Source organism: Cibotium barometz, chromosome 20, assembly GCF_041138505.1.
Source record: "Cibotium barometz isolate CiBa-2024 chromosome 20, ASM4113850v1, whole genome shotgun sequence".
Classification (NCBI taxonomy): domain Eukaryota; kingdom Viridiplantae; phylum Streptophyta; class Polypodiopsida; order Cyatheales; family Cibotiaceae; genus Cibotium; species Cibotium barometz.
In genome coordinates, this window is record NC_141065.1 from 34,667,308 (window position 1) to 34,671,928 (window position 4,621).

Below are 4,621 nucleotides of genomic sequence, written 5' to 3' on the forward strand. Positions count from 1 at the left end.
TAGTACCCGGATTTGAGATCTATCTTTGTGAACATTTGGGTCCCACTTAACCGATCCAGAAGTTCATCAATCCTAAGAATAGGATACTTATTCTTAATTGTTAATTGATTCAATCCTCTGTAGTCAATACAGAGTCTTAATGTTCCATCTTTCTTCTTTTGAAAGAGAACGGATGCACCCCAAGGTGAGACACTGGGTCTAACGAATCCATGCTCTAGCAGTTATCTTAACTGCTCCTTAAGTTCTATGGCTTCAGGGATTGGCATTTTGTATGCACACTGGGCTATTGGCTGAGCTGCGGGGGTTAACTTGATCTCATGATGTACTTCGCGAGACGGCAGTATCTCAGTCAGCTCTTCAAGGAACACATCTGCATACTCACTTAACCACTCTGGTTCTTTAGCCTTGCATTTTATGTCTGTAACTGGATTTATCTTACATAAACAACTTGCCTCTTTCTGAGCCCTTTTAATAATTTGGAAGCCTTGACTAATTGTAGCATTGGGGATCTAGAAATTCCAGTTCCTTGAACTTTATTCCCGTGAAGGTCAAGGAAAGAGATGGTTCCTTTGTGGACAATGAATACCAGCTAGATTCTTACATGGAGCCAATCCATTCCAAGGATTCCATTATAGACTCCTAAGGGTAGGACTCTGAACTGGCACTTTGTTACATTCCCATCTAGGCTAAACTGAATAAGTTCTGTCTCAAGGTGTGTGAAAAGAATCTTTCCACTAGCCAATTCCACTTGCATAGGTTTCCTTGATTTTTGATTTAGGACTAATTTACGCAGACATCCTAGGGAAATAAAAGAATTACTGCTTGAATCAATCAAAAGCTTGAATTGCTTACCCTGGTACTCTGCTGGACTCTGGAGGGCTAAAAATTGATGGTTATTCCCCTGATACTCTATTGTTGCATAGATCATTCCTTTTTCTTCCTCCACTTCATCAACTATAGTGACAACTCTGGCTGCTGCTACAGCCTGAGGTGGAACTCTCTCTCTGGCTGCTGCTACAGCCTGAGGTGGAACTCTCTCTCTCTCTGGTTACTCCAATTCTGGAAGGGAGTTCAGAGACTGCTTTGCATGGAGGCTGCAGGCTACGCTGACACTCTTCTGGGGTTACCCTAATTTTGGTGTGGCGGACCCTGATTGGGACTGATATGAAGGAGACTGTCTTTGAATTCTAGGACCTTGGCTTCCTTGGCCCACAGAAGGAGATGGGCAATCCTTGAGCTAGTGCCCAAACCCTTGACATCCAAAGCACCTGTTCTCACTTCGAAGCTCTTCCCTTTGCATTCTTGAGAGAGCCGAAGTTCCTGAGAATGTACTTTGAGGGGAAAGGTCTTCCTTCATTCCTGAAGCTTCCCGTCTCTAGATTCTTGTTGGGACCTTGGTGTCTCTTTGGAGGAAGAAAGTTGAAAGAACTTCTCGGTGTTTGGAATCTCTTGAAGGATGAGGGAGCTGGCTTCGGTAGCACTTTTATGATTAAAGCTTTGGCGAAGTCCTTCGCCATTCTAACAACTTCTGCCATGGACATTGGCTTGGCATTCTTGACGAGTGTGTCTAAGGGTTCATTCATTCCTCGAATGAACCTGGCCATAAGTTAATCTTCGTCTAGAGGTGGTGAATACTTGAGTAGAAGAGCAAATGCCTGGTGATATTCTTCAATGGTTTTGCTCCCCTAGTTTAGTTCTGAAAATTCATTCATTTTGGTTTCTAAGAACCTAGGGGGACAAAACCTCTCCCTTAGATAGGCTTTAAGATTGTTCCAGGAATGGGTATTCCTGTCCAGATGGTTGGTGTCACAATGGTTCCTCCATGCCACCCTAACTGTTTCCACAATTTTCAGCCTCGCAAGAGCCATTTTGCTCTGCTCATTGTAGCCTGTGACATCAAAATACTCTTCCATAGCTTCCACCCATTTGTCCACAGCCTCGCTCGCCAGGTTCTCCCCTTCTCCTTTGAAGGGTCTTGGTTGAGTTCTGTGAAGAGCCTTGTGAATGTCGGGATCAAGCTCTTCTTCTTCAGAGAGAGGGTCTGTTGGGGCTGATGACCACGGTTTCCTCGCCTCATGATTCCGCCAAAAATGATATATTATTAAATTTTTATTTTGATATCGTCCACAAGATCCTAAGACTTAAGAGGTTCTGAAAATAATTTCTTAAACAAGATAAGTGATCTTATTGGAGATCTATGACATATGTCCGGTAACAGATTTTACTTCATCAATTCATCTCAATAAACAATCACTTATACAATAGAGAATTTTTCCACAAAACATTTCTTTATTTATAGAAAGGTTGCAATATGTACATAGAGCAGCTCGGCTCCACAAGTCAAAATCTCCTCGGGAGATGCATAAGAAGACGGTACTGGGCTATAGACATGCCCTAATACAAATGTTCCCTTACTGCTGCCAAGGGAGCTACTATCTTCTCCTTAAGAATAAAGCGACTAAGGAGTCTGTAGATTTGGCAGGAAAGTCTGAAATTTTGAGGCCTTGACTGATATAAAATAACACCATGTATCACTTTCAGTCTCATCAGAATCATGGTTAATGAGAGATTTTGCCTCAACATCTCACGTTGGTAGAGCATGGAATATTGCCCTGCAAAAAACCACTTATGTTGTCGTCTCTCCGCCGCTGGGTCAGGAAAATATAGATCCTCAAAATGGCCTGCGAGTCTTGTTCGGCTGGTTTGAGTTGTAGCAGAAGAGATGAGATGCTCAAAGGCAAACGTAGTCATGTCTTGTGACTGGGTGAGGTTGGGAACACCAAATAAGTGTGGAACTTCCATCTATAAAATCAAATTCTTTGATTAAAAATCTTCATTAATGAAGCTTAAGGAATGAAAATACAATATGTAATTGCTCTTTTTGAGTTTTAATTACAATTTTCTGATAAGAATTCATTTCTCCTTATTAGCTTTCAACAAAGCTCTGTGAAACCCTCGCGGTGCCCCCTCTGAGGGCGTTGGTGGCGGAAGCAGCGTCAGGCTCTCGCGCGGGGTGGGGATCCACACTCGGGGCCTAATTGACTTAAAGAAGCTTGATGAGACCAGACTGATAGCATCACATGGACTCATGGTTGAAAAACTATGTAGGAAACATTGGTTCAACAAAAACGTTAAAAGCGAAAAGAACTGGAAACGGGGGACCTTGTCCTCATGTATGGTGTCGGAAGGACTAGGAAAAAGAAACTCAAATACTGAGGGCTGGGACCATTCTGAGTATCAAAAAACACATCTCATGGGTCTGTTCGAATTGAGACAATTGATGGCATTCAGATGGAGGGTTATGTCAATGGAAGTAAATTTAAAAAATATTTTGGACCATTGATCCAAGAGATGCTCTTGCAAGAACATCTGTTAAAACAGCAGAAACAGCTTGCAAAAGAAAAAATCTAGCACACTCAAGAAGAGGCTAAGGCTAGGGGGGCCAAAGCCAAACAATTACTGCACAAAAGACTGATACATGTCAGCATGGCTTTTGTGACTCTTTTGGACGAAGGGAAACTAAACATTGAGCCAACACAACTCAAGGTGGGACTTACTACTACAGCTAAAGGCCATGCAACAAGCATTGCATTAATAGATATGGGATCAAGTCATAACTTGATCTCATATGAAACCTAGTAGCATTAGATAAACCACACCTTGAACCCATTGATGCGCAAGTTTGTAGTGTTCACTTGATAACCACAAAAGTTGAGGGATTTTTAAATGTTAACAATTTCCATCAGAAATAATTCCTTGGTTAGGAAGGTGTTTGTCATGCCTGCAGGTTCCATGGAAGAAGAAATGATTCTAGGACGATCCTAGATCTGTGCAAGTAAATGCAATGTCCAATGGGAGGAAAGAACAGCATTGTTAAGCATAGGCGATGAGGTCATGTCCATACCCTTATGGGGCTTGGCAAACAGAGGGAAGCACCTCATAAACTGATAAACAAACAATGAGTGTAATGGCAACACCTCAGAAAATAGAACCAACATCCATTCCACAAAGCTTGCCCACATAATACCCAACATCTAAGGGTACATGCGGAAGTGGGTGCCCACCAAGAATCAACTTAAAGATCAACTAGACAAAAAGGACACCATGAATGATATAAAGACCACAAGAAGAACATGCAAACAATTCAAAAGCTAGACCTTGCTGACACAAACCGATTGGCAGGACTCCATGCATCCCAAGCAACCTCAAGGGTTCCATAAGCACTAGATCCGAAAGGACTTACTCTGCAAGCACAAGGATACTATCAAGGCAATATAGCAATATGGGTACCTAAACCCCACTCAATGGCCAATACCACAAGCAGTTTGAATCATTAAAAAGAGGATGGTAAGAGCAGACAACATCAACTCCCAAATCAAGCAAGAACCACACCAACCCTTGTGTGGAAGAAAAAGGAAACTTGGCCGAATGGGTTGGGAATTGCCAAAGAAACGAAAGTACCCACTTGGGTTACAGAACTGAACAAGGAACGTAAAGGTAGAAACAAAGAAGTTCAGCAAGGAGACACAGATAGAAGCCCTCCACCACCAAGCATAGTGACAACATTGTTCAGTTGGGTGGAAGGAACAATAAAAAACTCCCACATAGAGCTAAAATGACT